Genomic DNA, 25312 nt, shown 5'->3' with positions numbered 1-25312 from the left:
AGTTTGCTGTCTGTTTCCACTTCTTTTTTCTTGAGCCCCTCCCTTCTATACCCTTGTGCACTATCCTGACTTCTCCTCCCATCCGCTTACTTTGTACCTTACAATGCACAATGCAAACTACAGGTAGTGCTGCAGGGCCCACACCCTTTTACTTGCCTTACAGAGCAGCTCTGGAGCTGTTACAGTGCCAAGCTGCTGCAAGAAATCAGCTTGAATGCTTCAGGGGCTGGGGCATGGCCAACATGAGCCCCACACCGAAGGAGGGTGGGGGTGTTTAATGCGAACTAAGGGTCATCCAAGCGCCGCAAAAGGCCGCCATGCCCTGCATACCCCTTTTCTCTTTTCATATGCAGATGAGGGTTCCAGCCAACTTTGGCCCACTGCTTGGATGACATCACCGTATGCAAATCCGTCTTCTGCAGACCTTCCCCCAGGAATGCTTGTACTAGTTGTTGCATTTGGTTTTTTATTTGGGGGTGCTTCAGTATTAGGCAGCCTTCTGCCCTCCCATGTTCATCTGAAAATGTGTTCTCCCTGCAGTTGTTGTCCCCAGATGAGAGTTCCCTTGTGCTGCCTCAGTTGAATCTCCTTTACTTGACAGAGATGTGCCTGAGCAGCGGCCCTCCCCAGCCATATCCCAAATCATACTTATTTTGCATAGGAGATACCATGGTCATGAAGATTGTTCTCCCAGGGTGAGGTTCATTCATTGCATTCTGGGTATGCTGACCCCTGTGATTTCCCCAAATGTGGGAAACTCGACTGCATTATTTGTGGTAGTGGGGGACTGTGTTTGTGCTTTCCTCTGGTCAGCTCTGGTAAAAGTCAGATTTCTTTGTCTCAGATCTTCCTCTAGCCTTGTTCTTTTTTCGAGAGTTCCCTTGTGCTGCCTCAGTTGGATCTCCTTCATTTGACAGGGGGGTACCCGAGCAGCGACCCTCCCCAGCTCTAGCCCAACTCCTACTTACCTGCCAGGTGAGATACTATGATTATGAAGGTGCTTCTCCCAGGGCAAGGCTCACCCATTGCACTCTGTGTGTGCTGCTCCTGCGATTTCCCCAAATGTGGGACACTTGACTGCATAATTTGTGTTTCCCCTGGTCGGCTCTCGTATAATTCAGATCTCTTTGTCTCAGGTCTCTCTCCAGCCTAGTTTGCTGTCTGTTTCCACTTCTCTTTTCTTGAGCCGCTCCCTTCTATGCCCTTGCGCACTATCCTAACTTCTCCCGTCTGCTTACTTTGTGCCTTCCAACGCACAATGCGAACTACAGGTAGTGCTGCAGGGCCCACACCTTTTTACTTGCCTTACAGAGCAGCTCTGGAGCTGTTACAGTGCCCAGCTGCTGCAAGAAATCAGCTTGAATGCTTCAGGGGCTGGGGCATAGCCAACATGAGCCCCACACCGAAGGAGGGTGGAGGTGTTTAATGCGAACTAGGGGTCATCCAAGCGCCGCAAAAGGCCGCCATGCCCTGCATAACCCTTTTCTCTTTTCATATGCAGATGAGGGTTCCAGCCAACTTTGGCCCACTGCTTGGATGACATCACCATATGCAAATCCATCTGCGGCAGGCCTTCCCCCAGGAATGCTTGCACTAGTTGTTGCATTTGGTTTGTTGTTTGGGGGTGCTTCAGTATTAGGCAGCCTTCTGCCCTCCCATGTTCATCTGAAAATATGTGTTCTCCCTGCAGTTGTTGTCCCCAGATGAGAGTTCCCTTGTGCTGCCTCAGTTGAATCTCCTTTACTTGACAGAGATGTGCCTGCGCAGCGGCCCTCCCCAGCCCTATCCCAAATCACACTTATTTTGCATAGGAGATACCATGGTCATGAAGATTGTTCTCCCAGGGTTAGGTGCATTCATTGCATTCTGGGTAAGCTGACCCCTGTGATTTCCCCAAATGTGGGAAACTCGACTGCATTATTTGTGGTAGTGGGGGACTGTGTTTGTGCTTTCCTCTGGTCAGCTCTGGTAAAAGTCAGATTTCTTTGTCTCAGATCTTCCTCTAGCCTTGTTCTTCTTTCGAGAGTTCCCTTGTGCTGCCTCAGTTGGATCTCCTTCACTTGACAGGGGGCTGCTCGAGCAGCGACCCTCCCCAGCTCTAGCCCAACTCCTACTTAGTTGCTTCTCCCAGGGCAAGGCTCACCCATTGCACTCTGGGTGTGCTGTCCCTGCGATTTCCCCAAATGTGGGACACTTGACTGCATAATTTGTGTTTCACCTGGTCGGCTCTCGTATAATTCAGATCTCTTTGTCTCAGGTCTCTCTCCAGCCTAGTTTGCTGTCTGATCCACTTCTCTTTTCTTGAGCCGCTCCCTTCTATGCCCTTGTGCACTATCCTGACTTCTCCCGTCTGCTTACTTTGTGCCTTCCAACGCACAATGCAAACTACAGGTAGTGCTGCAGGGCCCATACCCTTTTACTTGCCTTACAGAGCAGCTCTGGAGCTGTTACAGTGCCCAGCTGCTGCAAGAAATCAGCTTAAATGCTTCAGGGGCTGGGGCATAGCCAACATGAGCCCCACACCGAAGGAGGGTGGAGGTGTTTAATGCAAACTAGGGGTCAGCCAAGCGCCACAAAAGGCCGCCATGCCCTGCACGCCCCTTTTCTCTTTTGATATGCAGACAAGGGTTTAAGTCAACTTTGACCCACTGCTTGGATGACATCACCATATGCAAATCCATCTGCGGCAGGCCTTCCCCCAGAAATGCTTGCACTAGTTGTTGCATTTGGTTTGTTGTTTGGGGGTGCTTCAGTATTAGGCAGCCTTCTGCCCTCCCATGTTCATCTGAAAATATGTGTTCTCCCTGCAGTTGTTGTCCCCAGATGAGAGTTCCCTTGTGCTGCCTCAGTTGAATCTCCTTTACTTGACAGAGATGTGCCTGAGCAGCGGCCCTCCCCAGCCCTATCCCAAATCATACTTATTTTGCATAGGAGATACCATGGTCATGAAGATTGTTCTCCCAGGGTTAGGTTCATTCATTGCATTCTGGGTATGCTGACCCCTGTGATTTCCCCAAATGTGGGAAACTCGACTGCATTATTTGTGGTAGTGGGGGACTGTGTTTGTGCTTTCCTCTGGTCAGCTCTGGTAAAAGTCAGATTTCTTTGTCTCAGATCTTCCTCTAGCCTTGTTCTTCTTTCGAGAGTTCCCTTGTGCTGCCTCAGTTGGATCTCCTTCACTTGACAGGGGGGTGCCCGAGCAGCGACCCTCCCCAGCTCTAGCCCAACTCCTACTTACCTGCCAGGTGAGATACTATGATCATGAAGTTGCTTCTCCCAGGGCAAGGCTCACCCATTGCACTCTGGGTGTGCTGCCCCTGCGATTTCCCCAAATGTGGGAAACTTGACTGCATAATTTGTGTTTCCTCTGGTCGGCTCTCATATAATTCAGATCTCTTTGTCTCAGGTCTCTCTCCAGCCTAGTTTGCTGTCTGTTTCCACTTCTTTTTTCTTGAGCCCCTCCCTTCTATACCCTTGTGCACTATCCTGACTTCTCCTCCCGTCTGCTTACTTTGTGCCTTCCAACGCACAATGCAAACTACAGGTAGTGCTGCAGGGCCCACACCCTATTACTTGCCTTACAGAGCAGCTCTGGAGCTGTTACAGTGCCCAGCTGCTGCAAGAAATCAGCTTGAATGCTTCAGGGGCTGGGGCATAGCCATCTTGAGCCCCACACCGAAGGAGGGTGGAGGTGTTTAATGCGAACTAGGGGTCATCCAAGCACCGCAAAAGGCCGCCATGCCCTGCATGCCAATTTTCTCTTTTCATATGCAGACGAGGGTTGAAGCCAACTTTGACCCACTGCTTGGATGACATCACCATATGCAAATCCATCTGCTGCAGGCCTTCCCCCAGGAATGCTTGCACTAGTTGTTGCATTTGGTTTGTTGTTTTGGGTTGCTTCAGTATTAGGCAGCCTTCTGCCCTCCCATGTTCATCTGAAAATATGTGTACCTCCTGCAGTTGTTGTCCCCAGATGAGAGTTCCCTTGTGCTGCCTCAGTTGAATCTCCTTTACTTGACAGAGATGTGCCTGAGCAGCGGCCCTCCCCAGCCCTATCCCAAATCATACTTATTTTGCATAGGAGATACCATGGTCATGAAGATTGTTCTCCCTGGGTGAGGTTCATTCATTGCATTCTGGGTATGCTGACCCCTGTTATTTCCCCAAATGTGGTAAACTTGACAGCATTATTTGTGGTAGTGGGGGACTGTGTTTGTGCTTTCCTCTGGTCAGCTCTGGTAAAAGTCAGATTTCTTTGTCTCAGATCTTCCTCTAGCCTTGTTCTTCTTTCGAGAGTTCCCTTGTGCTGCCTCAGTTGGATCTCCTTCACTTGACAGGGGGGTGCCCGAGCAGCGACCCTCCCCAGCTCTAGCCCAACTCCTTCTTACCTGCTAGGTAAGATACTATGATCATGAAGGTGCTTCTCCCAGGGCAAGGCTCACCAATTGCACTCTGGGTGTGCTGCTCCTGCGATTTCCCCAAATGTGGGAAACTTGACTGCATAATTTGTGTTTCCCCTGGTTGGCTCTCGTATAATTCAGATCTCTTTGTCTCATGTCTCTCTCCAGCCTAGTTTGCTGTCTGTTTACACTTCTCTTTTCTTGAGCCACTCCCTTCTATGCCCTTGCGCACTATCTTGACTTCTCCCGTCTGCTTACTTTGTGCCTTCCAACGCACAATGCGAACTACAGGTAGTGCTGCAGGGCCCACACCCTTTTAGTTGCCTTACAGAGCAGCTCTGGAGCTATTACAGTGCCCAGCTGCTGCAAGTAATCAGCTTGAATGCTTCAGGGGCTGGGGCATAGCCAACATGAGCCCCACACCGAAGTAGGGTGGAGGTGTTTAATGCGAACTAGGGGTCATCCAAGCGCCGCAAAAGGCCGCCATGCCCTGCACGCCCCTTTTCTCTTTTCATATGCAGACGAGGGTTGAAGCCAACTTTGACCCACTGCTTGGATGACATCACCATATGCAAATCCATCTGCTGCAGGCCTTCCCCCAGGAATGCTTGTACTAGTTGTTGCATTTGGTTTGTTGTTTGGGGGTGCTTCAGTATTAGGCAGCCTACTGCCCTCCCATGTTCATCTGAAAATATGTGTTCTCCCTGCAGTTGTTGTCCCCAGATGAGAGTTCCCTTGTGCTGCCTCAGTTGAATCTCCTTTACTTGACAAGGGAGGCATTTTGGATTTTTTCTTTGGGTACCCTTACACCTGATGGTCTGAATGAGAGCATCGAACTGAACAACATTGGCAGTCTCTGAAGATTTTATCTATTTATTTACCTAATATATTATTTATTGAATATCCATTTATTGTATGTTTAATAAATAAACAAAATTATTAGAAGTAGCTATTTTGGAAACAGCTTTCCTCTTAGGATGAAACTGTATAACCCTGTTGTGTGTATTTCTTTAAAGTTCCTTAGTAAAATCCACTAGTAATGATGAACATCAGATTTCTTCCTCCATCCTCTTTTTACACTTTCTCTTGGTTCTATATATATTTTTTTTTTCTATTTTTATTATTTTCCCCTCCTTCTCCCAAAAGGCCCCCCTCCCCCCCCCCCTCCCTGTTTTAAATTTTAAAATCTTTAAATATTTAAATCTTCGAATCCTTAAATTGTCTGTTTAATATTTATTTTTTCTTCAATTCTTTTTGTTGTTTAAACAGCAATGTAATTATTCCAGGGGTTAAAATAATGAAATATAGAAATAATATTAACAAAAATTAAAGGTAAAAATGAATTGATAGAATGATCCCATTAAAAGTAAATAAATAATATTGATGTTAAGCTGAGCGGGTTGGATTCGAACATGGGACTAGCTGCATAGAATGCAGGTGATGTTTCCCATGCGCCACAAGAACTGCTTTAGTAGTGGCCTGGATTTATGTTACCCTAAAAGGTTTTATATAAGTAAATGGGGATCCTTAGTGCTGAGTCTCTGAATTATGTATATGTGATTATAGATATGAGGTATTGATTGAAAGATTATAGGTTAATCTGTATATAGATTATATATTTTCTGTTATTTTTTAAACCACCTTGTTGCTTATTTTATTATTATTTTTAATCACCATGTTGCTTATTTTTATATTATGAAATGCCTTTATATGTGCAAATGCAATTAGAAAGTTGTTCCATATGTGAGTCATTACATGTATGCATCCAATTAGTACATGTATGTATCCAATCAACTAATTAGTAATACTATTGGTCCGGTGCATTTTAAAAAGAGCCTGCTAGGCTGCTGATGTATCCTCTGACGAAACCGCTCTTGGATAACAGCGGAGAAACGCGTAAGAAAGGTGATTACCGGACACTCTGATTGCTGAGATATAAGCCCGTTCATGAACGAGCTACATCACGGCGGACGTCTGATGTAAAGACAGCGGTGAAGGGGAAAAAGCAATTTGAGACCGAGCAAAAGGAGGTCTCTACCCACGGCAGGAAGAAATATCCCGACCGCGAGTGCCAATAAGATCCAGCCACGGTTAACGGGGGTCGTAGCATACCGCTGTGTTTCACCAACCATCACAGCGCTCTCCCCCTGTTTTCTTTCATTACTCACGTGAGTTACATATGAACTTTAACTGCAGTAAATAAGAGGCGTTGGTTACAACTGTTGCTGTTCATCCACAAGAAGGAATTTAATGTATCAATTACAATTGGAAAGTAACGATTAAATTACAACAGCTGTATCCAGGAGGATTTTTTGGACACTTTAATAAACATTCAGTTGTCATCAAGGGCAATATGAAATAGATCCTGATTACATTTAGATATGGATAGTGGTGCCTATATATGTTGACTCCATTGTATTTTATTGAATGTGGGTTTCTTCTGTCTATATATATTTTTTAAAAATAAAGAGCTTGTATATTTTATTTTTTGCGCTCCCTTGATAACAAGTGTGATTATCTTTAAAATTTGGTTTATTATTAGTAGAACAGTACTACCTATGGGAGCACCATTTTATAATATATGGTGAAAATTAATAGATGTATAAAGATTAAATAAGCAACAAATTGGTGAAATAGATAAGTTTTGATAGGAGCACTGGGTTCTATATATATATTGACATTTGGTTATATATATGTATAGACTTTATAAATTCTTGACAGAGATGTGCCTGAGCAGCGGCCCTCCCCAGCCCTATCCCAAATCATACTTATTTTGCATAGGAGATACCATGGTCATGAAGATTGTTCTCCCAGGGTGAGGTACATTCATTGCATTCTGGGTTTGCTGACCCCTGTGATTTCCACAAATGTGGGAAACTCGACTGCATTATTTGTGGTAGTGGGGGACTGTGTTTGTTCTTTCCTCTGGTCAGCTCTGGTAAAAGTCAGATTTATTTGTCTTAGATCTTCCTCTAGCCTTGTTCTTCTATCGAGAGTTTCCTTGTGCTGCCTCAGTTGGATCTACTTCACTTGACAGGGGGGTGCCCGAGCAGCGACCCTCCCCAGCTCTAGCCCAACTCCTACTTACCTGCCAGGTGAGATACTATGATCATGAAGTTGCTTCTCCCAGGACAAGGATCACCCATTGCACTCTGGGTGTGCTGCTCCTGCGATTTTCCCAAATGTGGGAAACTTGACTGCATAATTTGTGTTTCCCCTGGTCAGCTCTCATATAATTCAGATCTCTTTGTCTCAGGTCTCTCTCCAGCCTAGTTTGCTGTCTGTTTCCACTTCTTTTTTCTTGAGCCCCTCCCTTCTATACCCTAGTGCACTATCCTGACTTCTCCTCCCGTCTGCTTACTTAGTGCCTTACAATGCACAATGCAAACTACAGGTAGTGCTGCAGGGCCCACACCCTTTTACTTGCCTTACAGAGCAGCTCTGGAGCTGTTACAGTACCCAGCTGCTGCAAGAAATCAGCTTGAATGCTTCAGGGGCTGGGGCATAGCCAACATGAGCCCCACACCGAAGGAGGGTGGAGGTGTTTAATGCGAACTAGGGGTCATCCAAGCGCCGCAAAAGGCCGCCATGCCCTGCACGCCCCTCTTCTCTATTCATATGCAGATGAGGGTTGAAGCCAACTTTGACCCACTGCTTGGATGACATCACCATATGCAAATCCATCTGCTGCAGGCCTTCCCCCAGGAATGCTTGCACTAGTTGTTGCATTTGGTTTGTTGTTTGGGGGTGCCTCAGTATTAGGCAGCCTCTGCCCTCCCATGTTCATCTGAAAATATGTGTTCTCCCTGCAGTTGTTGTCCCCAGATGAGAGTTCCCTTGTGCTGCCTCAGTTGAATCTCCTTTACTTGACAGAGATGTGCCTGAGCAGCGGCCCTCCCGAGCTCTATCCCAAATCATACTTATTTTGCATAGGAGATACCATGGTCATGAAGATTGTTTTCCCAGGGTGAGGTTCATTCATTGCATTCTGGGTATGTTGACCCCTGTGATTTCCCCAAATGTGGGAAACTGGACTGCATTATTTGTGGTAGTGGGGGACTGTGTTTGTGCTTTCCTCTGGTCAGCTCTGGTAAAAGTCAGATTTCTTTGTCTCAGATCTTCCTCTAGCCTTGTTCTTCTTTCAAGAGTTCCCTTGTGCTGCCTCAGTTTGATTTCCTTCACTTGACAGGGGGGTGCCCGAGCAGCTACCCTCCCCAGCTCTAGCCCAGCTCCTACTTACCTGCCAGGTGAGATACTATGATCATGAAGGTGCTTCTCCCAGGGCAAGGCTCACCCATTGCACTCTGGGTGTGCTACTCCTGCGGTTTCCCCAAATGTTGGACACTTGACTGCATAATTTGTGTTTCACCTGGTCGGCTCTCGTATAATTCAGATCTCTTTGTCTCAGGTCACTCTCCAGCCTAATTTGCAGTCTGTTTCCACTTCTCTTTTCTTGAGTTGCTCCCTTCTATGCCCTTGCGCACTATCCTGACTTCTCCCGTCTGCTTACTTTGTGCCTTCCAACGCACAATGCAAACTACAGGTAGTGCTGCAGGGCCCACACCCTTTTACTTGCCTTACAGAGCAGCTCTGGAGCTGTTACAGTGCCCAGCTGCTGCAAGAAATCAGCTTGAATGCTTCAGGGGCTGGGGCATAGCCATCATGAGCCCCACACCGAAGGAGGGTGGAGGTGTTTAATGCGAACTAGGGGTCATCCAAGCACCGCAAAAGGCCGCCATGCCCTGCATGCCAATTTTCTCTTTTCATATGCAGACGAGGGTTGAAGCCAACTTTGACCCACTGCTTGGATGACATCACCATATGCAAATCCATCTGCTGCAGGCCTTCCCCCAGGAATGCTTGCACTAGTTGTTGCATTTGGTTTGTTGTTTGGGGGTGCTTCAGTATTAGGCAGCCTTCTGCCCTCCCATGTTCATCTGAAAATATGTGTACCTCCTGCAGTTGTTGTCCCCAGATGAGAGTTCCCTTGTGCTGCCTCAGTTGAATCTCCTTTACTTGACAGAGATGTGCCTGAGCAGCGGCCCTCCCCAGCCCTATCCCAAATCATACTTATTTTGCATAGGAGATACCATGGTCATGAAGATTGTTCTCCCAGGGTGAGGTTCATTCATTGCATTCTGGGTATGCTGACCCCTGTTATTTCCCCAAATGTTGTAAACTTGACAGCATTATTTGTGGTAGTGGGGGACTGTGTTTGTGCTTTCCTCTGGTCAGCTCTGGTAAAAGTCAGATTTCTTTGTCTCAGATCTTCCTCTAGCCTTGTTCTTCTTTCGAGAGTTCCCTTGTGCTGCCTCAGTTGGATCTCCTTCACTTGACAGGGGGGTGCCCGAGCAGCGACCCTCCCCAGCTCTAGCCCAACTCCTTCTTACCTGCTAGGTAAGATACTATGATCATGAATGTGCTTCTCCCAGGGCAAGGCTCACCAATTGCACTCTGGGTGTGCTGCTCCTGCGATTCCCCCAAATGTGGGAAACTTGACTGCATAATTTGTGTTTCCCCTGGTCGGCTCTCGTATAATTCAGATCTCTTTGTCTCATGTCTCTCTCCGGCCTAGTTTGCTGTCTGTTTACACTTCTTTTTTCTTGAGCCGCTCCCTTCTATGCCCTTGCGCACTATCCTGACTTCTCTCGTCTGCTTAATTTGTGCCTTCCAACGCACAATGCGAACTACAGGTAGTGCTGCAGGGCCCAAGCCCTTTTACTTGCCTTACAGAGCAGCTCTGGAGCTGTTACAGTGCCTAGCTGCTGCAAGAAATCAGCTTGAATTCTTCAGGGGCTGGGGCATAGCCAACATGAGCCCCACACCGAAGGAGGGTGGAGGTGTTTAATGCGAACTAGGGGTCATCCAATTGCCGCAAAAGGCCGCCATGCCCTGCACGCCCAGGGGTACAAGCTGGAATTCGAGATGTCTCCCCCCATCCGTTTCCTAAAATATGCCTTGCTGACAACTCCCTCAGGCAGGGAGGCTGTGCTAGAGGCAATTAATAAGCGGTATTCCCAGCAGGTAATACTCAAGGTGCCCCTACTTCAATAAGGACGGGGTTACTATTCCACACGGGTTGGGGTACCGAAACCGCATGGTTCGGTGTGACCCATTTTATATTTAAAATCCTTGAACAAAAAAATTCAAGTTCAAGATGGAATCGCTCAGGGCGGTTATTCCAAGCCTGGACGAGGGGGATTACATGGTATCCTGGGACATCAAGGATGCTTACCTGCATGTCCCCATTTACCATCCTCGCCAGGAGTACCTCAGATTTGTGGTACAGGATTACCATTACCAAGTCCAGACACTGCCGTTTGGACTGTACATGGCACCGAGGGTGTTTTATTAAGGTAATGGCCGAAATGTTGATACTCCTTCAAAAAAAAGGGAGTTGTAATTATCCCGTACTTGGACAATCTCGTTATAAGGGCGAGGTCCAAGGAGCAGTTGGTAGTCGGGGTAGCACTATTTTGGAAAGTGCTACAACAGCATGGTTGGATTCTAAACAGTCCAAAGTCACAGCTGGTTCCTATGACACGTCTACTGTTCCTGGGGATGGTTCTGGACATAAACCAGAAATAGTGTTTCTCCCGGAGGAGAAAGCCAAGGAGTTGTCATCTCTAGTCAGAGACCTCCTGAAGCCAAAATAGGTAGCGGTGCATCATTGCACGCGAGTCCTGGGAAAAATGGTAGCTTCCTACGAAGCAATCCCATTAGGCAGGTTCCATACAAGAACTTTTCAGAGGGACCTGTTGGACAAGTGGTCCGGATCGCATCTTCCGATGCATAGGCTGATAACCCTGTCTCCAAGGACCAGGGTATCTCTACTGTGGTGGCTGCAGAGTGCCCATCTTCAAGAGGGCCGCAGGTTCGGCATACAGGACTAGGTCCTAGTGACCATGGATTCCAGCCTTTGAGGCTGGGAGGCAGTCACACAGGGAAGAAATTTCCAGGGACTTTGGTCAAGTCAGGTTATTTCCCTACACATAAATATTCTGGACCTGAGGGCCATTTACAATGCCCTGAGGCCGGCAAGTCCTCTGCTTCAAAACCAGCCGGTACTGATCCAATCAGACAACATCACGGCAGTCGCCCATGTAAGCCAACAGGGCGGCACAAGAAGCAGGATGGCGATGGCAGAAGCCACAAGGATTCTCCGATAGGCGGAAAATCATGTGTTAGCACTGTCAGCAGTGTTCATTCCCGGAGTGGACAACTGGGAAGCAGATCTTCTCAACAGACACGACCTCCACCCGGGAGAATGGGGACTTCCTCCAGAAGTCTTCCAATAGGATTGTACACCATTGGGAAAGGCCACAGGTGGACATGATGGCGTCCCGCCTCAACAAAAAGCTATAAAAGATATTGCACCGGGTCAAGGGACCCTCAGGCGATAGCTATGGACGCTCTGGTAACACCGTGGGTGTACCAGTCGGTTTATGTGTTCTCCCCTCTGCTTCTCATACCAAAGGTACTGAGAATAATAAGAAGGCGAGGAGTAAGAACGATACTCGTGGATGGCCAAGAAGAGCTTGGTACCCAGAACTTCAAGAATTTATATCGGAGGACCCATGGCCTCTGCCACTCAGACAGGACCTGCGGCAGCAGGGGCCCTGTCTGTTCCAAGACTTACCGCGGCTGCGTTTGTCGGCATGGCGGTTGAACGCCGGATCCTGAAGGAAAAGGGCATTCCGGAGGAAGTCATTCCTACGCTTACTAAAGCCAGGAAAGAGGTTACAGCAACTCATTATCACCGCATATGGCGAAAATATGTTGCATGGTGTGAGGCCGAAAGGGCCCCAACAGAGGAATTTCAACTAGGTCGATTTCTGCATTTCCTGCAAGCAGGAGTGACTATGGGCCTTAAATTGGGTTCCATTAAGGTACAGATCTCGGCTCTGTCGATTTTCTTTCAAAAAGAACTAGCTTCAGTACCTGAAGTTCAGACATTTATAAAAGGAGTGCTGCAGAGTCAGCCCCCGTTTGTGCCTCCACACCTTGGGATCTCAACGTGGTGTTGAGTTTCTTAAAATCACATTGGTTTGAACCACTAAAAACCGTGGATCTGAAATATCTCACGTGGAAGGTGGTTATGTTATTGGCCTTGGCTTCTGCCAGGCGAGTATCAAAGTTGGCGGCTTTGTCTTGTAAAAGCCCTTATTTGATTTTCCATATGGATAGGGCAGAATTGAGGACTCGTCCCCAGTTTCTCCCAAAGGTGGTGTCAGCGTTTCACCTGAACCAGCCTATTGTGGTGCCTAGGCTACTAGGGACTTGGAGGACTCCAAGTTGCTAGACGTTGTCAGGGCACTGAAAATATATGTTTCCAGAATGGCTAGAGTCAGAAAATCTGACTCGCTGTTTATCCTATATGCACCTAACAAGCTGGGTGCTCCTGCTTCTAAGCAGACTATTGCTCGTTGGATTTGTAGTACAATTCAGCTTGCACATACTGTGGCAGGCCTGCCACAGCCAAAATCTGTCAATGCCCATTCCACAAGGAAGGTGGGCTCATCTTGGGCGGCTGCCCGAGGGGTCTCGGCTTTACAACTTTGCCAAGCAGCTACTTGGTCAGGGGCAAACACGTTTGCAAAATTCTACAAATTTGATACCCTGGCTGAGGAGGACCTGGAGTTCTCTCATTCAGTGCTGCAGAGTCATCCGCACTCTCCCGCCCGTTTGGGAGCTTTGGTATAATCCCCATGGTCCTTACGGAGTTCCCAGCATCCACTAGGACGTTAGAGAAAATAAGAATTTACTCACCGGTAATTCTATTTCTCGTAGTCCGTAGTGGATGCTGGGCGCCCATCCCAAGTGCGGTTTATCTGCAATACTTGTACATAGTTATTGTTAACTAAATCGGGTTATTGTTGAGCCATCTGTTGAGAGGCTCTATTGTTTCATACTGTTAACTGTGTTTCATATCACGAGTTGTACTGTGTGATTGGTGTGGCTGGTATGAGTCTTACCCGGGATTCAAAATCCTTCCTTATTGTGTACGCTCGTCCGGGCACAGTACCTAACTGAGGCTTGGAGGAGGGTCATAGTGGGAGGAGCCAGTGCACACCAGGTAGTCTAAGATCTTTCTAGAGTGCCCAGCCTCCTTCGGAGCCCGCTATTCCCCATGGTCCTTACGGAGTTCCCAGCATCCACTACGGACTACGAGAAATAGAATTACCGGTGAGTAAATTCTTATTATAGTAGTGTATACACTAGAGGTCTTTCCGAACCCCCTAATCCTAACATTGTAATTTGCTTTAGGGCGCACCTCCAATTAGTCTAGTGTTTCGTATTTTCACATTAAATACTTTCTTGCATTGGTTGGTTAAAGATTAGATCGTATATTTTTCTAGATATAGCTGTGCATAGTCTACAAGGCTACATGCTTCTCCCCTAACTAGAGATGTGCAGCGGGCATTTTTCGTGTTTCATGTTTTGGTTTTGGTTTCGGATCCGCAGTTGTGTTTTGGATACGGACGCGTTTTGGCAAAACCACCCTTTTGGGTTTTGGATTCGGGTGATTTTTTTTTAAAACCTCAAACAGCTAAAATCATAGAATTTCGGGGTAATTTTGATCCTATAGTATTAAGCTCAATAACCATAATTTCTACTCCTTTCCAGTCTATTCTGAACACCTCACACCTCCCAATATTATTTTTAGTCCTAAAATTTGCACCAAGGTCCCTGGATGACTAAGCTAAGCGACCCAAGTGGGCAGCACAAACACCTGGCCCATCTAGGAGTGGCACTGCAGTGTCAGACAGGATGGCACTTAAAAAAATAGCCCCAAACAGCACATGATGCAAAGATAAATAAAAAAAGAGGCGCAAGATGAAATTGTAGTGTGTCTCTCCTGCTCAGTGTCAGTTCTCAGTAGTATCCTCATCAGTGCTCAGTATCACTGCTCATTGTCTTGTGCTGCATTGTGGTGCTCAGTATACTAGAGTACATTACTAATAGTCCAGTGCTGCATCTTGCTGCTCAGTGTCAGTTCTAGTATCCTCATCAGTGCTCAGTATCACTGCTCATTGTTTTGTGCTGCATTGTGGTGCTCAGTATACTACAGAACATTACTAATAGTCCAGTGCTGCATCTGGCTGCTCAGTGTCAGTTCTAGTAATCTCATCAGTGCTCCGTATCACTGCTCATTGTCTTGTGGTGCTCAGTATACTACAGTACATTACTAATACTCCAGTGTCTTGTGCCGCATATGGCTGCTGTAGGGTGCTGTGGTAGTGTCCTGTCACTGTGCATATGTCATCATTCCAGTCACAGTGACATACCCTCCAACTGTACCTTTTTAATAGGTACAGTACCTTTTTTTCATGGTCTGTACCTATTTTTGGCTCTCCAAACTTCCATTGAAAGTATAGGAAAAGGGGCGTGACCACGCCCCCTTTACCCATGACCACGCCCCTTTTTCTAATTTGTACCAATTTTTGTGTGTAAAATGTTGGAGGGTATGCAGTGATATCTGGTATCTATCTAGTGGTATCTAATTCCAGACATTACCACCGTCTAATTCCAGATATATTACTGGCATATAATTCCACACATTAAAAAATGGAGAACAAAAAGGTGGAGGGTAAAATAGGGAAAGATCAAGATCCACTTCCACCTAGTGCTGAAGCTGCTGCCACTAGTCAAGGCAGACAGAAAGGATTTATGTGTGCATAGGCGCCTTAGTAACAAAGATGAGAGGATAATGTAAAACAATATTTATTTACACAATAAAAACATAGAAGCATAAACAGCGTAACAAAGTATAATGAACATATATATTGCACTTGTCCCAAAAAGGATTTCTCACCCTCTAATGGATTTGCGGTGGGCAGATGGCTTTCTCAGCAAAAAAGCGATCAGTTCCCAGTGTGGTTCAGATGGCACCACCGCAAAAAGCTTTTATCTTTAGAAGGCTGAGTAGGGATTCAGTCCGTGCATTCAAAATAGGGTATCCATATCGTCCAAACAACGCGTTTCGGAGTGTGCAACTCCTTTTTCAAGCTTGGATGGTATGGATCACAACCAAATGGATATTTATACCCTTACTAATTAACACAATCTTTCAATTATTCCCATTTCCGGTTTCGCCGGCCGGAAGTGACGTATGCAGTTCATCACTTCCGGTTGCGTCTCAGTATCTCTATGTCATAATGTTCCATATAATATATATTGCCCCCAGCACTTATGTACAGGCACATCCGCCTGTTGATCATTATCTAATGGACTTCACGGTCACAGAAACGAAAACAGAACTTTCTTCCGTTTTCGCCGACCGGAAGTGACGCATGCGTTCCACCGCTGCGTTCCAAATGGCGGCCATTTTAAACTTCACGGTCACCAAAAACAGAAACAAGAACTTCCGTCTTCGCCGACCGGAAGTGACGCATGCGTTTCACCGCTGCGTTCCAAACGGCGGCCATTTTAGAATTTCAGAATTTAGATCATATACTTATGCTGGGGATCTACAAACTTCTAAATTTTAAAAAGAAGAATCCCTTCTATTTGGTCTATTACCATATACATAAAATCCACATATACATATAAAAGAATTATGCAAACAATATCCCCAAACAAAAACTTTGTCATTTAAAAATGGAAAAGGCTTCCGAAATCACTTTGCCAGATATGACATATGCGTTCCACCGCTGCGATCCACATAACGGCCATTTGTAGATTCCTTTTTCGATTCATTTGAGAAGTATTTTGCAGAAAAGAAGAGGGAATTAAATCCACTGCCATATCTCCTCACCAAAACTTTGCCGTACTGTGTATTCCGGGCCAGTCCGTCCCTAATACCGGGAGATAGGCATCTCAAAAATCCAAAAGAATCTTCATTCTAATATAAGGCTCAGAGAGAAGAAGATAAAAACAATTAAGAATCACATAGTTAAAATTACTCTAAAAACCATTTCAACTCAAAATCAAAATTATGTCCTTCAGGTTGCAAAGTGTTTAAAGTGTAGATCCACTTCATTTCACTCTGCGCAAGTTTTATTTCTGTATTCTTATATTTCCAACTTCCTTTAATTAATTGGATCCCAAGGAATCTTTTTATTCCCTTTTCGCATTTGTTATGAACCACTGAAAAGTGTTCAGACAAAGGATGGGTACTGAGTCCCTTCTTAATATTATAAATGTGTTCTGCTGTTCTTGTTTTAAGGCTTCTAGTAGTTTTGCCTATATATAATTTTCCGCAGTTACATTCTATAAGATAAATTACATTGCGCGAGTGACAAGTTATAAATTCTCTTATTTTATGTTTCTTTCCTTTTATTTCAAAGTCAGTAGTTTTTCTTTCTATTCCCTTTTTTGTAGTGGATTTACACATAAGACATGTTCCGCATCGGTGAAATCCAACATTACGTTCACTCGCTCCTTTCTCATTTTTTAGAGCACTCTGTACTAAAATATTTTTAAGAGAGGGTGCTTTTTTATATATAAATCTAGGTTGTTCAGGTAGTATATCACACAAAATTGGATCATCTTTTAGGATTTTCCAATTTTTTTTGATGATACCTTCCACTTTCTTATGATGGGCTCCATATTTCGTAATATAGGCCCATTCATACCTAGTATCCTTTGTTGTGGGTCTAGTTTTCTCTTTTAACAACTCCTTTCTATCGATAATTTGTACTTTTTGTTGTGCAGTATCCAATAAATTTTTTGGATATCCTTTTTGTTGGAATCGTGCACTCATTTCATTTGTTTGTTCAATTAAAGTGCTTTCATTAGTGCAATTTCTTTTCAGTCTTTTAAACTGCCCCAGAGGGATATTTTCCAACCACCTCTTGTGATGTTCACTCGATATTTCAATATAAGAGTTGGAGTCCGTTGGTTTTCTGTGAGTTTTAGTACATATTGCTCCATCCTCTATATAAATAGTTAAATCTAAAAAAACTAGAAAATCAGCACTTTTATTGAAAGTCAATTCGATATTGAAATGGTTTTGATTTAAAACTTCACAAAAAGAATTAAGAGAATCTTCCCCCCCTTGCCAGATAAAAAACACATCATCAATGAACCGCCACCAGCATACCAGGCTGATGTATAGTTGATGCATCAATAATGGTTGATTCCCAAAATGCCATAAATAAATTAGCATAACTGGGGGCAAACCTGGTGCCCATGGCGGTTCCCCTAGTTTGAAGATAATAGGACCCATTAAAATAGAAGTAGTTGTTTTTAAGAATAAAATCAATGGACTTTAAAATAAAATCTTTAAGATCCTCTGAGTACTCACTAGTATTTAAAAAATGAGTAACGGCTTCTTTCCCTTTCTCCCATTCAATAATCGTGTACAAACTGGTAACATCGGCACTGATTAAAGTGCAATTTTTATTCCAAGATATAGCTTCTAATTTTCTTAAAACATCCCCTGTATCTTTTAAAAAAGAAGTGGTTTTACAAACTAAAGGCTGTAGGAAGTGATCTACCATTGCGGAAAGGTTAGAGGTAATACTATTTACCCCCGCGATGATAGGTCTCCCTGGAGGTTTAGTGGGATGCTTGTGCACTTTTGGGAGAACATAAATAGTGGGAATAGCAGGGTCCTTTATACATACAAAATCCACCTCATTTTTTGTTAAAATACCTTTTTCATAAGCTTCATTTGTTAATTCAAGGAGTTTTTTAGTAATGGTTTGGGTGGGGTCGCTTCTTAATTTTTTATATGTTTGTTGGTCTCCCAACTGTCTATTTATCTCTTGTAGATAATCCTCTTTTTTTAAAATTACAACCCCACCCCCCTTATCTGCCGGTTTTATGATAATATCCTCATTATTCCTTAGTGACTCCAGGGCAGAAAATTCCTTTTTAGTAAGATTCCTCTTTTTAGCATTGGTAAGTTTTTTAAGATCCTTGGAAACCATGGAATTAAAACAGTCTATGTTGCCATTTTTCATATGTTTAGGATAAAACTTTGACTTTGGTTTAAATGGGGTAAGGGCATTTGTGATGACAGTTTCTTGATTTGTTTCACCTTTTTGTTTAAAAAACTTTTTTATACTGACCTTTCGAACAAACTTCTGAAGGTCTAAATACATCTCAAAGGAATTAATCTGAGATGTGGGAGCGAATTTTAATCCCTTTTCTAAAACTAATTGTTCATCTTTTGTCAGAGGATGATCACTTAGATTAAAAACTTTACCTTTTCCTTCTACATCTCCTTCCAACTCAACTGGAATTGTTTTCTTCTTTTTTTTCCCCTGATGGATTTTTTTCTTACCTCCTCTTTTTCCCCTTCGGGTCTTATTGACCACACCAGGAGCAACTATTTTCTTCTTGGTGTCCAAGGACCCCAGTTTAAAAAAGATGGAGAATTTGTTCTTTGATCTGTATGTTGTGGATCTCTCCTTAAGGGATTAAACCTATTTCTAATAGGTACATTAAAATCCCTTTCTCTATCTTCAAACCTTGGATTTTTCTTCCATGTAGATTGATTCCTTTCTCTATAACCATAAAAATTATCTCTCTGTTCATTAAACTTACCTTGATGGTAATTTGTTTGGGGATAAACATTAGGAGTGCTAGCCACTTCACGTCTAGGATACCTAGTGTTATTCTTAAATCTATAGGAATGATTTTCTTGATTGGAATGAGGATGTTTAAACTTCTTTCTTACATTTCTATTAGTTTCTTTATCCATTACGGGAATGGTACTGCATATTTCCTCCATTTCCTTATGTTCAACATTTTCTCCTTTTAGGAGATCTGAATCTCTCTGAAACTTCTTTCGTTTTTTAATTTTTAAATCTCTAGAACTTCTTTCTAATTTGGAGACAATTTCCTTTTCTTTTTGTTTGACCTCCTCTAAATCTATAAAGGGTTCAATATATGACTTTAATTTCTCTATGTCATAATTGATATCCTTTAGATTTTTTTGTCTCTCTTTTAGAATAAGTTCTATTAGAGACAAAGAACAACTGTGTAGTATTCTACACCATTCATCTTTAAAATCTCTTGTGGCTGTTTCGAAGGAGGCAACCTTTTGTATTTGGAGGCCCTTTGGAACCATTTTATTTTTATAATAATGTTCCAAACTGGCCACCTCCCACCACAAGCGATTTTCTTTTAACATCAATTTTTCAAGTTTATTTAGAATGGTACTGAGATCCTCATCCTCTATATCTATATCATTAGATTCCTGAGAGGACAGAAAATTCATAACCATATTCTTTCTTTGATCTCTATACGCAAACATCTTTGCAGCACTTTTAGAAATAATTGGTGTAAAGAACGTATATCCAAGATAAAAAGTAGATCCAAAGTGCGCAATAAATGTTACAGTGGGCAGCCGTCACACAGAAAAAGGGAACACCAAATCCCTGTAGTACAATGCAAACAGAAAGGATTTATGTGTGCATAGGCGCCTTAGTAACAAAGATGAGAGGATAATGTAAAACAATATTTATTTACACAATAAAAACATAGAAGCATAAACAGCGTAACAAAGTATAATGAACATATATATTGCACTTGTCCCAAAAAGGATTTCTCACCCTCTAATGGATTTGCGGTGGGCAGATGGCTTTCTCAGCAAAAAAGCGATCAGTTCCCAGTGTGGTTCAGATGGCACCACCGCAAAAAGCTTTTATCTTTAGAAGGCTGAGTAGGGATTCAGTCCGTGCATTCAAAATAGGGTATCCATATCGTCCAAACAACGCGTTTCGGAGTGTGCAACTCCTTTTTCAAGCTTGGATGGTATGGATCACAACCAAATGGATATTTATACCCTTACTAATTAACACAATCTTTCAATTATTCCCATTTCCGGTTTCGCCGGCCGGAAGTGACGTATGCAGTTCATCACTTCCGGTTGCGTCTCAGTATCTCTATGTCATAATGTTCCATATAATATATATTGCCCCCAGCACTTATGTACAGGCACATCCGCCTGTTGATCATTATCTAATGGACTTCACGGTCACAGAAACGAAAACAGAACTTTCTTCCGTTTTCGCCGACCGGAAGTGACGCATGCGTTCCACCGCTGCGTTCCAAATGGCGGCCATTTTAAACTTCACGGTCACCAAAAACAGAAACAAGAACTTCCGTCTTCGCCGACCGGAAGTGACGCATGCGTTTCACCGCTGCGTTCCAAACGGCGGCCATTTTAGAATTTCAGAATTTAGATCATATACTTATGCTGGGGATCTATTTATGCTTCTATGTTTTTATTGTGTAAATAAATATTGTTTTACATTATCCTCTCATCTTTGTTACTAAGGCGCCTATGCACACATAAATCCTTTCTGTTTGCATTGTACTACAGGGATTTGGTGTTCCCTTTTTCTGTGTGACGGCTGCCCACTGTAACATTTATTGCGCACTTTGGATCTACTTTTTATCTTGGATATACGTTCTTTACACCAATTATTTCTAAAAGTGCTGCAAAGATGTTTGCGTATAGAGATCAAAGAAAGAATATGGTTATGAATTTTCTGTCCTCTCAGGAATCTAATGATATAGATATAGAGGATGAGGATCTCAGTACCATTCTAAATAAACTTGAAAAATTGATGTTAAAAGAAAATCGCTTGTGGTGGGAGGTGGCCAGTTTGGAACATTATTATAAAAATAAAATGGTTCCAAAGGGCCTCCAAATACAAAAGGTTGCCTCCTTCGAAACAGCCACAAGAGATTTTAAAGATGAATGGTGTAGAATACTACACAGTTGTTCTTTGTCTCTAATAGAACTTATTCTAAAAGAGAGACAAAAAAATCTAAAGGATATCAATTATGACATAGAGAAATTAAAGTCATATATTGAACCCTTTATAGATTTAGAGGAGGTCAAACAAAAAGAAAAGGAAATTGTCTCCAAATTAGAAAGAAGTTCTAGAGATTTAAAAATTAAAAAACGAAAGAAGTTTCAGAGAGATTCAGATCTCCTAAAAGGAGAAAATGTTGAACATAAGGAAATGGAGGAAATATGCAGTACCATTCCCGTAATGGATAAAGAAACTAATAGAAATGTAAGAAAGAAGTTTAAACATCCTCATTCCAATCAAGAAAATCATTCCTATAGATTTAAGAATAACACTAGGTATCCTAGACGTGAAGTGGCTAGCACTCCTAATGTTTATCCCCAAACAAATTACCATCAAGGTAAGTTTAATGAACAGAGAGATAATTTTTATGGTTATAGAGAAAGGAATCAATCTACATGGAAGAAAAATCCAAGGTTTGAAGATAGAGAAAGGGATTTTAATGTACCTATTAGAAATAGGTTTAATCCCTTAAGGAGAGATCCACAACATACAGATCAAAGAACAAATTCTCCATCTTTTTTAAACTGGGGTCCTTGGACACCAAGAAGAAAATAGTTGCTCCTGGTGTGGTCAATAAGACCCGAAGGGGAAAAAGAGGAGGTAAGAAAAAAATCCATCAGGGGAAAAAAAAGAAGAAAACAATTCCAGTTGAGTTGGAAGGAGATGTAGAAGGAAAAGGTAAAGTTTTTAATCTAAGTGATCATCCTCTGACAAAAGATGAACAATTAGTTTTAGAAAAGGGATTAAAATTCGCTCCCACATCTCAGATTAATTCCTTTGAGATGTATTTAGACCTTCAGAAGTTTGTTCGAAAGGTCAGTATAAAAAAGTTTTTTAAACAAAAAGGTGAAACAAATCAAGAAACTGTCATCACAAATGCCCTTACCCCATTTAAACCAAAGTCAAAGTTTTATCCTAAACATATGAAAAATGGCAACATAGACTGTTTTAATTCCATGGTTTCCAAGGATCTTAAAAAACTTACCAATGCTAAAAAGAGGAATCTTACTAAAAAGGAATTTTCTGCCCTGGAGTCACTAAGGAATAATGAGGATATTATCATAAAACCGGCAGATAAGGGGGGTGGGGTTGTAATTTTAAAAAAAGAGGATTATCTACAAGAGATAAATAGACAGTTGGGAGACCAACAAACATATAAAAAATTAAGAAGCGACCCCACCCAAACCATTACTAAAAAACTCCTTGAATTAACAAATGAAGCTTATGAAAAAGGTATTTTAACAAAAAATGAGGTGGATTTTGTATGTATAAAGGACCCTGCTATTCCCACTATTTATGTTCTCCCAAAAGTGCACAAGCATCCCACTAAACCTCCAGGGAGACCTATCATCGCGGGGGTAAATAGTATTACCTCTAACCTTTCCGCAATGGTAGATCACTTCCTACAGCCTTTAGTTTGTAAAACCACTTCTTTTTTAAAAGATACAGGGGATGTTTTAAGAAAATTAGAAGCTATATCTTGGAATAAAAATTGCACTTTAATCAGTGCCGATGTTACCAGTTTGTACACGATTATTGAATGGGAGAAAGGGAAAGAAGCCGTTACTCATTTTTTAAATACTAGTGAGTACTCAGAGGATCTTAAAGATTTTATTTTAAAGTCCATTGATTTTATTCTTAAAAACAACTACTTCTATTTTAATGGGTCCTATTATCTTCAAACTAGGGGAACCGCCATGGGCACCAGGTTTGCCCCCAGTTATGCTAATTTATTTATGGCATTTTGGGAATCAACCATTATTGATGCATCAACTATGGGGGCAGGCCTGGTATGCTGGTGGCGGTTCATTGATGATGTGTTTTTTATCTGGCAAGGGGGGGAAGATTCTCTTAATTCTTTTTGTGAAGTTTTAAATCAAAACCATTTCAATATCGAATTGACTTTCAATAAAAGTGCTGATTTTCTAGTTTTTTTAGATTTAACTATTTATATAGAGGATGGAGCAATATGTACTAAAACTCACAGAAAACCAACGGACTCCAACTCTTATATTGAAATATCGAGTGAACATCACAAGAGGTGGTTGGAAAATATCCCTCTGGGGCAGTTTAAAAGACTGAAAAGAAATTGCACTAATGAAAGCACTTTAATTGAACAAACAAATGAAATGAGTGCACGATTCCAACAAAAAGGATATCCAAAAAATTTATTGGATACTGCACAACAAAAAGTACAAATTATCGATAGAAAGGAGTTGTTAAAAGAGAAAACTAGACCCACAACAAAGGATACTAGGTATGAATGGGCCTATATTACGAAATATGGAGCCCATCATAAGAAAGTGGAAGGTATCATCAAAAAAAATTGGAAAATCCTAAAAGATGATCCAATTTTGTGTGATATACTACCTGAACAACCTAGATTTATATATAAAAAAGCACCCTCTCTTAAAAATATTTTAGTACAGAGTGCTCTAAAAAATGAGAAAGGAGCGAGTGAACGTAATGTTGGATTTCACCGATGCGGAACATGTCTTATGTGTAAATCCACTACAAAAAAGGGAATAGAAAGAAAAACTACTGACTTTGAAATAAAAGGAAAGAAACATAAAATAAGAGAATTTATAACTTGTCACTCGCGCAATGTAATTTATCTTATAGAATGTAACTGCGGAAAATTATATATAGGCAAAACTACTAGAAGCCTTAAAACAAGAACAGCAGAACACATTTATAATATTAAGAAGGGACTCAGTACCCATCCTTTGTCTGAACACTTTTCAGTGGTTCATAACAAATGCGAAAAGGGAATAAAAAGATTCCTTGGGATCCAATTAATTAAAGGAAGTTGGAAATATAAGAATACAGAAAGAAAACTTGCGCAGAGTGAAATGAAGTGGATCTACACTTTAAACACTTTGCAACCTGAAGGACATAATTTTGATTTTGAGTTGAAATGGTTTTTAGAGTAATTTTAACTATGTGATTCTTAATTGTTTTTATCTTCTTCTCTCTGAGCCTTATATTAGAATGAAGATTCTTTTGGATTTTTGAGATGCCTATCTCCCGGTATTAGGGACGGACTGGCCCGGAATACACAGTACGGCAAAGTTTTGGTGAGGAGATATGGCAGTGGATTTAATTCCCTCTTCTTTTCTGCAAAATACTTCTCAAATGAATCGAAAAAGGAATCTACAAATGGCCGTTATGTGGAACGCAGCGGTGGAACGCATATGTCATATCTGGCAAAGTGATTTCGGAAGCCTTTTCCATTTTTAAATGACAAAGTTTTTGTTTGGGGATATTGTTTGCATAATTCTTTTATATGTATATGTGGATTTTATGTATATGGTAATAGACCAAATAGAAGGGATTCTTCTTTTTAAAATTTAGAAGTTTGTAGATCCCCAGCATAAGTATATGATCTAAATTCTGAAATTCTAAAATGGCCGCCGTTTGGAACGCAGCGGTGAAACGCATGCGTCACTTCCGGTCGGCGAAGACGGAAGTTCTTGTTTCTGTTTTTGGTGACCGTGAAGTTTAAAATGGCCGCCATTTGGAACGCAGCGGTGGAACGCATGCGTCACTTCCGGTCGGCGAAAACGGAAGAAAGTTCTGTTTTCGTTTCTGTGACCGTGAAGTCCATTAGATAATGATCAACAGGCGGATGTGCCTGTACATAAGTGCTGGGGGCAATATATATTATATGGAACATTATGACATAGAGATACTGAGACGCAACCGGAAGTGATGAACTGCATACGTCACTTCCGGCCGGCGAAACCGGAAATGGGAATAATTGAAAGATTGTGTTAATTAGTAAGGGTATAAATATCCATTTGGTTGTGATCCATACCATCCAAGCTTGAAAAAGGAGTTGCACACTCCGAAACGCGTTGTTTGGACGATATGGATACCCTATTTTGAATGCACGGACTGAATCCCTACTCAGCCTTCTAAAGATAAAAGCTTTTTGCGGTGGTGCCATCTGAACCACACTGGGAACTGATCGCTTTTTTGCTGAGAAAGCCATCTGCCCACCGCAAATCCATTAGAGGGTGAGAAATCCTTTTTGGGACAAGTGCAATATATATGTTCATTATACTTTGTTACGCTGTTTATGCTTCTATGTTTTTATTGTGTAAATAAATATTGTTTTACATTATCCTC

General features: G+C 42.4%; 12 non-coding genes and 1 pseudogene across 12 annotated transcripts; all 13 read left to right on the top strand.

Annotated features, from left to right (window-relative positions):
• The first annotated feature begins 644 nt into the window (after window positions 1-644).
• LOC134985856 (U1 spliceosomal RNA) lies at window positions 645-808 on the top strand. The gene has a single exon (XR_010191999.1). It is a non-coding gene; the product is annotated as a U1 spliceosomal RNA (small nuclear RNA).
• A 152-nt stretch (window positions 809-960) lies between these two features.
• LOC134985796 (U1 spliceosomal RNA) lies at window positions 961-1123 on the top strand. Its single transcript, XR_010191949.1, has one exon. It is a non-coding gene; the product is annotated as a U1 spliceosomal RNA (small nuclear RNA).
• Window positions 1124-1794: 671 nt separating this feature from the next.
• LOC134985676 (U1 spliceosomal RNA) lies at window positions 1795-1958 on the top strand. The gene has a single exon (XR_010191846.1). It is a non-coding gene; the product is annotated as a U1 spliceosomal RNA (small nuclear RNA).
• Window positions 1959-2914: 956 nt separating this feature from the next.
• On the top strand, window positions 2915-3078 carry LOC134985636 (U1 spliceosomal RNA). Its single transcript, XR_010191809.1, has one exon. It is a non-coding gene; the product is annotated as a U1 spliceosomal RNA (small nuclear RNA).
• Window positions 3079-3230: 152 nt separating this feature from the next.
• Window positions 3231-3393, top strand: LOC134985739 (U1 spliceosomal RNA). The gene has a single exon (XR_010191900.1). It is a non-coding gene; the product is annotated as a U1 spliceosomal RNA (small nuclear RNA).
• A 674-nt stretch (window positions 3394-4067) lies between these two features.
• On the top strand, window positions 4068-4231 carry LOC134985706 (U1 spliceosomal RNA). Its single transcript, XR_010191874.1, has one exon. It is a non-coding gene; the product is annotated as a U1 spliceosomal RNA (small nuclear RNA).
• A 152-nt stretch (window positions 4232-4383) lies between these two features.
• On the top strand, window positions 4384-4546 carry LOC134985832 (U1 spliceosomal RNA). Its single transcript, XR_010191979.1, has one exon. It is a non-coding gene; the product is annotated as a U1 spliceosomal RNA (small nuclear RNA).
• A 2621-nt stretch (window positions 4547-7167) lies between these two features.
• Window positions 7168-7331, top strand: LOC134985677 (U1 spliceosomal RNA). Its single transcript, XR_010191847.1, has one exon. It is a non-coding gene; the product is annotated as a U1 spliceosomal RNA (small nuclear RNA).
• Window positions 7332-7483: 152 nt separating this feature from the next.
• On the top strand, window positions 7484-7625 carry LOC134985793 (U1 spliceosomal RNA; annotated as a pseudogene).
• Window positions 7626-8319: 694 nt separating this feature from the next.
• LOC134985690 (U1 spliceosomal RNA) lies at window positions 8320-8483 on the top strand. The gene has a single exon (XR_010191859.1). It is a non-coding gene; the product is annotated as a U1 spliceosomal RNA (small nuclear RNA).
• Window positions 8484-8635: 152 nt separating this feature from the next.
• LOC134985814 (U1 spliceosomal RNA) lies at window positions 8636-8798 on the top strand. The gene has a single exon (XR_010191964.1). It is a non-coding gene; the product is annotated as a U1 spliceosomal RNA (small nuclear RNA).
• A 671-nt stretch (window positions 8799-9469) lies between these two features.
• Window positions 9470-9633, top strand: LOC134985713 (U1 spliceosomal RNA). Its single transcript, XR_010191880.1, has one exon. It is a non-coding gene; the product is annotated as a U1 spliceosomal RNA (small nuclear RNA).
• A 152-nt stretch (window positions 9634-9785) lies between these two features.
• LOC134985836 (U1 spliceosomal RNA) lies at window positions 9786-9948 on the top strand. Its single transcript, XR_010191982.1, has one exon. It is a non-coding gene; the product is annotated as a U1 spliceosomal RNA (small nuclear RNA).
• The last annotated feature ends 15364 nt before the right edge of the window (window positions 9949-25312 follow it).

This window comes from Pseudophryne corroboree (genome assembly GCF_028390025.1).
Source record: "Pseudophryne corroboree isolate aPseCor3 chromosome 7 unlocalized genomic scaffold, aPseCor3.hap2 SUPER_7_unloc_1, whole genome shotgun sequence".
Classification (NCBI taxonomy): Eukaryota; Metazoa; Chordata; class Amphibia; order Anura; family Myobatrachidae; genus Pseudophryne; species Pseudophryne corroboree.
Note: the sequence above shows the minus strand (reverse complement) of the source record. Positions and strands in the feature narration are given on the sequence as shown.